We start from the raw sequence: 11,375 nt of genomic DNA on the forward strand, positions 1-11,375 counted from the left end.
CAAAAAAGGAGAGGAAAACTAAAAGTAAAAGAAATTAAACAAAAGAAAGAAAAAGAAAGAAAAAGAAAATGAGAAAATTAAGAAGAAAGCAAAAGAAAATGAAAGCAAAAGGAAGTAAAAAAAAAGAGAAATGAAAAACTAAACCCCACGAAACGAATTATTAAGAAGTGCTTTTGGGAGCACTAAGAGGAACATACTCCCTGTCCAAAACGACAAGATAACAAAAATAAAACGCATGGACAATAATTTATTCAAAACGTGGATTACTAAAAAAAAGAACATGGAAAATTTTAAATATAAAACGGTAAATAAAATGTAAAAATTAAAAGTTGATTCAAGGTAACTGCTATGAAGTGGGGAAGTGCTCCCCGGAAATGGCTCTCACTTTCTCTCTTCTAAGAGCAATGAAGCTCATAACTGCTACGAAGATGAGGATTATTTGCAGAAACTGCAAGGTATTTAATTGGAAATCTGTGTACATGGTTCAAATTTGCATCTCTCCCCCCCCCCCCCCCCCCCCAAAAAAAAAAAAAAAAAAACTACAGAATCACTCACAAGCCCGAACCCTAAAATTTGTGGGGAAAGCTGGACACTACAATCAGAAGCCCAGATTCTAAATTTTGAAGTATGAATATCAAAGACAAGCTTTTGAAAACTTATTGTCGAAAGATGTAAGTATCATTTATCTTTCTAATTTATTTCAATTACTGATTTCCTCACATTAATATTGCATATTTGTTTTAATTTTCATTTTTAGAACTTCAAGTATGCAAAAGTCAAAAACAAAATCAATTGATGCTCAACCATTGCAAATTGTTCCTCGAAATTCAGAGTGAGTATTGGTTCAATTTGATAGTATATATTTGGGAATAAACATAGGTGACTATAATGTTTTGGTCCTAACGTTAGTTTTTTCTAACAGAAGAGAAGAAGAAGAAGAAGAAGAAGAAGAAGGTGTAACATTGTCAAAAATACTGGAGGAAGGCAAGAAAAAGATGAAGGGAGATTGTTCAAACTCAACATCTTGTCCCATCGTTGAAAAAAATGCCATACAAGGAAATGAGAAGTAAGAACAACAAAAGAATTATATATTCTAGATATTTAAACTGTTCTTAATTTGACAAAACTAAATACTTTTGCATTTTTATTTTACTGTTTTTCCTGTGTAGTAAAAGATGTTCTTTAATTTATGAGTAGCTGTACTTTTTGCAGTATAGTTTCATTCATTTATCAAAAGAATGAATGTATGTCGAAGTAGTAATTTCTCAATATGTACTATGTGCAAGGGGCCAGGGGTGTGTCTATGCTACTAACGTTTGGGTTAACTTACCAAGTTCCTAGCTAGATGTCTCACTATGTTTCATTAATACGCTTGCAACTTCCAGTTTTGACCAAAGTTAGATGTAATATGCATAAAGTTTTGCTAATCTTCATACATGATATCATATATTTTGTGAATGGAGTATATTAGTAGGAATATATTACTCTAAGCCTACTCCTCTTTAGCTGCTAGTTTTTCTTTGATAGAAACATATAAAAGCCACTTATTATTCTTATAATTGGTCATAGATTTTGAAATCTATTAAAATCCTAATCAATTTACTAGCTGGTTCTATTTACGAGACTAAGGTATTATTCCATACCCTTAAATTTCATGATTATACTATATTGCAAAACTTATGACTCTAACCATTTTCTTTGCTTGGTTGTTCCGATTTTGTGCTTTAATTTTCGTTTAGATAAATATAATATTTGTTTGCTCACCAGTTACTTTTAGTAAGTTTGTGTGATCTTTATTAATGACAACATATTCTTTGTTGTAATAGTGATGGAAAGCCACCACCGGCCGAAATCTATTGTGTTGATCAAGAATGGGGGCAGGAAACTGAACAAGAAAATATTCCTAATACCATGGTTCTACCATCTAGAAAGGGAAAAGATAAAGAAAAAAAGGTGTATTAAAACTCAAAAAGAAAAGGAGAACAACATAGATCATGAAAATGATCCTAATATAATTACTGAAGGTAAAGCTGATGATGACACTATAAAACTGAATTTGAGGATCTCTCCTGTACAATTCATGAAGCTTATCAAAGAGTTTATAAAGAAGAGAAAATTGGCCATAAAAAGGCTATTGGAAGCATAGGTTTTGGGGGACTCTTGAATTTAGATTTACCGCCTCATTATTCCATATTTTCTGCAACTTTAGAGAGCAACTTTGATGTTATCACTCCTTACTACTCCAACGTAACCAGACCATGGAGTTTGAGGTTGAAGATATACATAGGGTGTATAGAATTCCTATGGCTGGTGAAGATATCATAAAGCCACAGCTCTAAGACAATGATAGGTGGATGCTTTTTCTAACCGAGTGGAGAGATTAGTAGGGGATTGAAAGTGGGAGCCCAAAAAACAAGCCAATGGTTGTTAAGCTAATGACGACACCACTTGATGATAATTTCATCAGGAACTTTGTGGTGTGTGTTGTTAATTGTTGTATAAGATCCACACAGAACATCGATGTGAACTACAAGTTCTTGTACTCATGCATAGATGTGAACAAAATTAAGAACTTGAATTGGTGCAAGTTTGTACACAAAAGTTTGGTTTCTTCTACAATGGAATGGCATGCCAATTGGAAAGGATTTTACACTGGTCCACTTCCCTTTTTATCGGTAAGATGTTATAATGTCATATATTTTTTTCATGTATGATTTTATTCTTTTTTGGTCTAAATGTTAAATTCGATTATCATCAAATTTATTGTTATTAGGGATTCAATTTATTTTTTTCGTCTTCAGATTCTATATACATTTAGTTTAAAATCTATGTGCCTTAAAATTTATATTGTCAGAATTATGATTTTACTACATGTTTGAATACCTTAAAATACATTCTATTTTCAACAGATTTGTTATTTTGATCGTTTGAGTAGACAAAGCATAGAAATTCTCGGCAATTCCCTCTCATCACTGTTTGGAACAAACATCAGATTAAGGCAAGAATGGTGATAGAGGAAGAACGTGGATTCAGAAAAGGGGTAGTACTACAAAGGATAGAAGCACCAAACCAACAACCCAGTCCACCACCTCAACAACACTCTCAGCAAGAGCCTCACTATTAACCAGAAGAAATGGAGGTTGATCGTAGTTTTGCAACAACTGGTGAAAATGTTGTAAGTGCTGTAAATAAATTGAAGGTATACCAGTACCTTTTAAATAATATATATTTTATGCACTTGCATATACTTTTATGGATAAACTTGAGAATTTATTGAAAAATTTGTTACCCTTTATGTTTAGAACTTTCTGAACAAAGTTGGAACCTTGGCAAAGTCACTTGCAGAGAACTTCAATGGATTTAGTGTAATGATTGTTGAAGCACAAAACATATTCCTTGATAACGACTTGGTCGAACAAATGACTTTACTTGTTGCTAGCATGTGGAGTGTTATGCATCAGTCTAATTTGGATCAAAACAATATTCCTTCAATATTGACCCAAGACAAACATTTTTTTACTGATGATGTATTGGCGAAAATAGCCGAGTTTGAAAGGAAGGCTTATGAGGGGTCGGAAGGAGACCAAAACCCCACATTTCCCAGCCAAGAAGATATTCTCTTCACTGATGAAGCATTGGAAAAAATTGAAATCTTCGAAAAGCAAGCTTACGAGCAGTTTGAAAGGAAGTTAAAGAGGAGGCCAGGTTCTATGAGTCCACAGATAGATCAAGCGACAACAAGTGCTCACCCCTCAACCATTGTTGGACCTTGTTTGACGTCTACAACATTCATTCATGAAGAACACATGGATCTGGAGTTTCATATTGCCCTTGAAAATTCCATGATGGATACACCTAAGGACAGAGAATAAATTTTCCATGCCCCATAAACAATGCACGTTGGCACCACGATATGAAGGTAAGTTTAAGAACAACCTTTTGTCTTATATTTGTTTGGTGAAAACTCTTGCAAATTTGCAAATATAGATCATATTCATTTTATTATGTATTGTGCCGCCTAATTATTTAACGAGTTTAATATATCCGGCTCTGTTATAGCCCCTTTTTGTAAGGTTACTTGATCTATGGAATTATCCGTAGTCAGGAAATATTAAATCAATAACCTCATGAGTTAGCTGTCTTCATCCCATTTCTAAATCAAACAAAAACTGGAAGGAAATTACCAGTCCGAAATTATGAGTTCTAACAGATGTCAGGGTGGTCGTAGGTTTCTAGTGTTGTTGTACATTCCAGGACCTCTTATAACTTATGAAAACAATTTCACGAGATCAATAACCGTTAGCATCTGTATTATCAACATTGCAGCATAGGCCTTAGAATCCTATAATTCAGTCTATGGTCCTTAAAAAATATTTGGATACCAATTCTTCTTTCTATCGTGATGAGCTTAATGAATTAAGCATGATTTAGGGATTGAAGTACTATGGTTTCTCACCAAAATTTTGTTACTTAATAATGTTCTAAAATTTAAATCTTGGTGTACTTTCATAATAGTGGTATGTACTTTCTTAGCTTTTCCAGGTTCTATGAGTCCACAAATAGATCAAGCGACAACAAGTGCTCACCCCTCAACCATTGTTGGACCTTGTTCGACGTCTACAACATTCATTCATGAAGAACACATGGATCTGGAGTTTCATATTGAAGGAAATAATGCCCTTGGTCCAAGTATGCATTCAATGTTAAGTCTAATAAATGCGGTTCAGTATTAATTAACAAGTTAATAATTCAGTCAGATCAAGTGAACTGAATGCCTAGCTAGAGGCCGCTTCAGTTCAAGTGGAATTAATGATATTAATCCACAGCTTACTCTTGACTGAACCCGTAGGGTCACACAAATAGTACGTAAACGGATCAAGTATTTAATGGCATTAAATACTCCATCTATGGATATTCGGAATCGACGGATCTTGGTTTCAGTGGGAGCTGAGATCGTCACAGGCAAGAAATGAATACTCCGGAAACGATGATATTGCCGGAAACGGAAATATGTATCGTATCGGAAATATAAATATTATCCAAGTCGTAGATGTTGCCGGAAACGGAAACATGGTACGTATCGGAAAATATTATCGGAAATGGAAATATTGCCGGAATCGGAAATATTGCCGGAAACGGAAATATTGTCAGAATCGGAAATATTATCGGAATCGGAAAATAATTCCGGAAACGGAAATATTAAATATTTGTTCGAAACGGAAATTGATTCCGGAATCGGAAATGTTGAATATTGTTCGTATCGGAAATGAATTCCGGAATCGGGAAATTAATCGGAAGCGTATCGTACGAATTAGCATCGGACGAGGCCTGCCAGACGAAGGCCCAGCACGAAGCCAGGCCATCGCCCAGCAAGCCAGCGCGCCACAAACGCACCAGCCAAGGCTGCGCCAGGCCCACCGCAAGGCAGGCCCAGCGCGCGCCAAGGCTACGGCAGCGTGTGGGCTTGCGGCAGTGGGCTGCGAGCTCGCGGGCTGCGCGCGCGCGCATAGCGCCCCTCGTGGGCTGCTGTGCGTGCGTGTGTGTTTGTGTGCTACTCGAATCCTAAAGCTACCGGGATTTGTCATATGATTAAATCTATTCCTAAAAGATTTAATTTATTTAATTAGAGTCCTAGTAGGATTATAATTAAATAAATTAGTATCCTAATAGGATTCCAAATCCTTTTCCATAACTCTATAAATAGGTGCCTAGGGTCACATATTTACATAGAGCATTCAAGTATTCAAAGTGAGTTTTTGAGAGCAAAATTCAGTCATACAATTGCCTATAAAGTGCCGAAAATTCAGAGTACCTTAAGGGCGATTCTAGTTGGTCAATCTTAAGGCGGATCCGGACGTGCTGTGGACTATCTACGGAGGGACGACACTTGGAGTCCTAAAGACTTGTTCTTGTTCGGTTCGGGCGCAGCTAGGGAAGGCACGCAACAAAGAGTATGCATCTAAACTATGCTAAATGATTATGTGTAAATAATATGTTTTCTCGGCTTTATGGTTTTTCCGCATGATTTATGAATTGTCATATGTATCATAACCTAACAGTGGTATCACGAGCCTCTTATTATTTTCATAATCTAAATTGCATGAACATGGTTAAATATTACAAATTTGCAAGAATTAAAAGGGGTGATTAATTTTCGTAATTGTTAATTAATTGCAAATTGCGTTTATTTAATTATACGTACGCAGTTTTTCGGCAGTTTCTTCGTTACTCATCCAAATCGAGTGATTTTTGTGTCAATTTCGCATGTAAAAGGCATTCTAAAATTTTGACAAAAATAGTAATTTTCTGCCGAACCCAGAATTCTCAAATTCGAAGCCTAACTATGACTTTTCGGAGGTTTTAGTTTTTCGAATGCAAAATTCGTAAATTTAAGATGTTAAATTAAATATTTGCGATTCTTGTTGATAAATCTTGAATTTTTGATTGACCTACTGTATATGTTTAACAAGTTTGAATGCCTAGCCTTGTTAATTATGCAATCTAATTTGTAATTATGATTAATTTGTTGAAAATTAGAATAATTTAGAATTAATTTGATTTTCATAATTAATTATAATTTGATTAGATACCTATGATTAAAAACCACCATAAAAATTGTAAATTTATGTTAAATTTTAAATTTTTATGACCTAGACTTGAATCCATGTTAATCGGAAATCAATTGAATAATAAATTTTCGATTTTTCGCCCTAAAATTATGAAATTAATATTATTTATTAATTTGTCATTAATTTTAAATATAAATTTTTAAATTTTATGCGATTCGCTCATATAACTTGCACGCACAAAGCAATGGACGCTACGTGTTACCCTTAAGGGGTGTTGTATAGTGCGGGCATGTGACGACGAGCAAGGGAGCTCGTCGCCCATGCGGCACGAATGCAATGAGCAAGGCCATGGTGCACGAGCACAAGGCAGCAGCCCTGCCTTGTGTCGTGGGCTATGAGCAATGGACGAATGGGCGAGGGAGAAAGCAAGGCACAGCAGTCGCGTGTGGGCAGCAAGCGAGCTGCGCCACAGCGTGCACTGCCTCGCGCAAGCGTGCGGAGCCTCGCGCGCAGCGAGCGCAAGCTCGCGTGCCACGAGTGCTACGCCCAGCGTTGATGCCTCGCGCAGCGAGCGATGGCTCGCAGGATCGAGCGCTGGCAAGCGCGCGCAGCGAGCGCTGGCGAGCGCGCGCAGCGAGCAATGGCCCGCATAAAGCGAGCGCTGGCAAGCGCGCGCAGCGAGCGCTGGCTCGCATGAAGCGAGCGCTGGCGAGCGAGCGCAGCGAGCGATGGCTCGCGTGCATCGAGTGCTGGCGCGCGCAGCGAGCACCAGCTCGCGTGATGCCTTGCGAAGGAGAGCAGCAGCAGCGATGCGACGCAGCGCATGGGCTGCGCGCACATGGCCAGCGATGGCTGTGTGCGTGTGGCCCATGGGCGTACGTTGCCTGGGGTTGTTGCGTTACGATTAGATCGTTTTGAAATTTTAATTTGAAATTTTCAGTTTACGTAATTTTAATTAATTTTAAAATTAATAATTTAAATTATTTTCTTGGATTTTAATTTTGAATATTGTAATTATAATAAATTTTATTTATTCTAATTATTTTACTAAAATTAAAATCATGAATTAATTTAAATACGACTGAAATTAAATTAAACTTTATGGATTCAATTATAAATTTATATGAGCTTTAAATTTTAATTAAATTTGTATGTTTCCGGTTAGACTAGAAATACATTTTTATGTTTAAAATTAGTAAAGCATATGAATTTATTGGTTTAAGTGGGAGCCTTTTAGTCATAAACTCTTGATTAGGTCTACAAATCCTTAAGGTTAAAACAACTTGATTAGAATTAATAAGGACTAAATAATTGGTAGATTATTGGTGCCCTTGATTAATTGCTGCAAATGTTTACGATGATGCATAATGTGTTTTACTAACCAGCTATGTGGGCCATTCATGATAATGAATGGGTGAATGGTATATATTGTATATGTACTGTTTTGCAGGTTATGAAGTGACTAGTATGGCCCAAATAGGATAGAAAATATGGTCTGCGTACCATTAATTTGAATGTAATTGGTCTAAAGTACCAAAGTTGTTTTTCAATTCAAATATGGTCTGCGTACCATCAAATAGTTGTAATTAGTTTTAATTATAGCTTATCCTATTTGAAGAAAATGGTGCCTCCCACGGAGATTTTCAAGACGGACTTTGAAGTTAAAGCTTCAAGATGAAGTCGGGCCATACTAGATCACATTTATCTTATGCATGTTTTAAGTTATTTATTGCTTTTAAATATGTCTTAAAATGCATGAGATCAAAAGCTTGATTATGTTGCATGATTAAGGATTTTAGTTCACTTAAAATCTAATCAACATAGTAAGAGCCTTAAGTTCCAAACTTAAAAATTGAGTTAAAAGGTGCCATGCCAAAATATACACTTGCTTGGATATCCTTTACATCAATCTAGTAATAGTTTTCGCTCAGCGGGGTGTTACTTATTGGTCCTAAAGGGGCAAGGTACACAAATAATTGTGAGTACATGTTAGTTTTGGTGAAACTCAACGATATAAGTAAGGAGTCCTTTTATGTCGTGGCAAAATCGATAGGTTTACCTAATAAGTTCTTAGACGTACCTATCAACCAAGAATAGTTTCTAGACTATTAGCAAAAGGCTTTTGCTTACCTAAGATGTTTTAGGATTAAGTCGACAAACTGTGCTTAGTTCTTCAATGATTTTAGGATCTTGGAATCATTTTATTCACACCTGCCGGAACACATAACTTGAATAAAATGCTTGATAAACATTGAATTATGCATGTATGCTAGAATTTAAGTTTATTAAGAGAAACTGTGAATGGTTATTTATTTGTTTATTCTTTTCAATTGTAGTTTTAAATATGGCAAACAAAAATTCATTCAACATTCGATCAATTCTCGAAAAGGAGAAGTTGAACGGGAAAAACTTCCTTGACTGGCAAAGGAACTTGCAAATAGTTCTTATGCAGGAAGAAAAGGAGTATGTCCTAGAAGAGGCGATGCCCGAAGCCGCAGGCGACGGGGTCACTCAGGCAGCCCTCAATCGTTGGATTGATGCCAACAAGGATGTGAAATGTCTAATGCTCGCCACCATGAGTGCGGATCTGCAGAAAACGTTCATCAACTCAGATGCTTTCACAATCATCAGTGAGTTGAAGAACATGTTCCAAGATCTGGCTCGAGTCGAAAGATTCGAGACTCATAGGCAAATTCTTGAGACCAAGCTTAAGAAAGGCGAGCCCGTAATCTCAAAATGATTGGACTCATTGAGAATATGAGTCGGCTGGATCATTAATTTTCTCAGGAAATGGCTATAGACACCATCCTCCATTCTCTTCATAGCGGGTATGATCAGTTCAAACTGAACTACAGTATGAATAGTCTGGACAAAACGCTCACTGAGCTTCATGGTATGCTGAAGACCGCTGAAAAGACGCTCAAAAGTGATAAGCAGGATGTGCTTATGGTGCGTGGGGGCAAGTTCAAGAAATCTGGAAAGAAGAGGAATGCTAAGAAAGGTGGCAACAAGGCCAGCCCAACTAAGCAAACTGGCGCCAAATCTGTAAAGAGGAAGGTCAGTCAACCCACTTCTAAATCCGAATGCTTCTACTGCAAGAAGAAGGGGCATTGGAAGAGAGATTGCTTGAAGCTAAAGGAAGATCAGAAGAACGGAACAGTCGTTCCATCTTTAGGTATTTTCGTTATAGACTGTATACTTGCTAATTCAACTTCTTGGGTATTAGATACAGGTTGTGGCTCACACTTATGTTCCAATCCACAGGGACTAAGAAGAAGTAGAAAGTTAAGCAAGGGTGAAGTCGACCTACGAGTGGGAAATGGAGCACGGATTGCTGCATTAGCTGTAGGAACTTACTATTTTTCGTTGCCCTCCGGGCTAGTTTTGGAACTGGAAGAATGTTTCCATGTTCCAAGTCTTACTAAAAACATCATTTCAGTTTCTTGCTTAGATGCTAAGGGATTTTCCTTTTTAATAAAAGACAATAGTTGTTCGTTTTATTTTAAAGAGATGTTTTATGGATCTGCTGGATTAGTCAATGGACTTTATTTATTAGATCACGACAAACAAGTATATAACATAAATACCAAAAGGGCCAAAAAGGATGATTCAGATCTCACCTATCTGTGGCATTGTCGATTAGGCCATATAAACTTGAAACGCTTAGAAAGACTTCAAAAGGAAGGAATTCTAGAACCATTTGACTTAGAGGATTATGGTAAATGCGAATCATGTTTACTTGGCAAAATGACAAAGCAACCTTTCTCTAAAGTTGGAGAAAGAGCAAATGAACTATTGGGTTTAATCCATACAGATGTATGTGGACCAATGAGTACAAATGCTAGAGGTGGTTTCAGCTACTTTATCACTTTCACTGATGACTTCAGTAGATATGGTTATGTCTACCTAATGAAGCATAAGTCTGAATCCTTTGACAAATTCAAGGAATTTCAGAGTGAAGTAGAGAATCAATTAGGCAAGAAGATTAAGGCACTGCGGTCTGTTAGAGGCGGTGAATATCTGAGCTATGAATTTGATGACCATCTGAAAGAATGTGGAATTCTATCAGAATTGACTCCTCCTGGAACACCACAATGGAATGGTTGTGTCGGAACGGAGGAACAGAACCTTTCTAGACATGGTCAGGTCAATGATGGGTCAGGCCAAACTTCCATTAGAATTTTGGGGACATGCACTAAATACAGCTGCACTCACTATAAATAGAGCTCCGTCTAAAGCTGTCGAAAAGACTCCATATGAATTATGGTTTGGAAAGCCTCCAAATGTGTCTTTTCTGAAGATTTGGGGATGTGAAGTATACGTCAAACGATTAATTTCAGACAAACTTCATCCAAAATCTGACAAATGTATCCTTGTGGGCTATCCAAAGGAAACAAAGGGGTATTACTTCTACAATACATCTGAGAACAAGGTGTTTGTTGCTCGAGATGGTGTCTTTTTGGAGAAAGATCACATTTCCAAAATGACAAGTGGGAGAAAAGTAGACCTCGAAGAAATTCGAGTCGAACAACAAACTCTAGAGAATGCCCAAGATGACATTGATGATGAAACTCAGAGATCTTTAGAAGAATCTGGTGAGAATCATGGTCAAACTAGAAATGTTACCCTGCGTAGATCGTAAAGATATAGATCTCAACCAGAAAGGTACTTAGGTATTTTGACGAACGAGAGCTATGATGTTCTATTACTTGAAAGTGATGAACCTGCGACTTACAAACAAGCTATGACGAGCCCTAGCTCCAAGCAATGGCAAGAAGCCATGCAATCTGAATTAGACTCAATGTC

The sequence above is a fragment of the Spinacia oleracea genome, chromosome 4 (genome assembly GCF_020520425.1).
Source record: "Spinacia oleracea cultivar Varoflay chromosome 4, BTI_SOV_V1, whole genome shotgun sequence".
In the NCBI taxonomy this organism is placed as follows: Eukaryota; Viridiplantae; Streptophyta; class Magnoliopsida; order Caryophyllales; family Amaranthaceae; genus Spinacia; species Spinacia oleracea.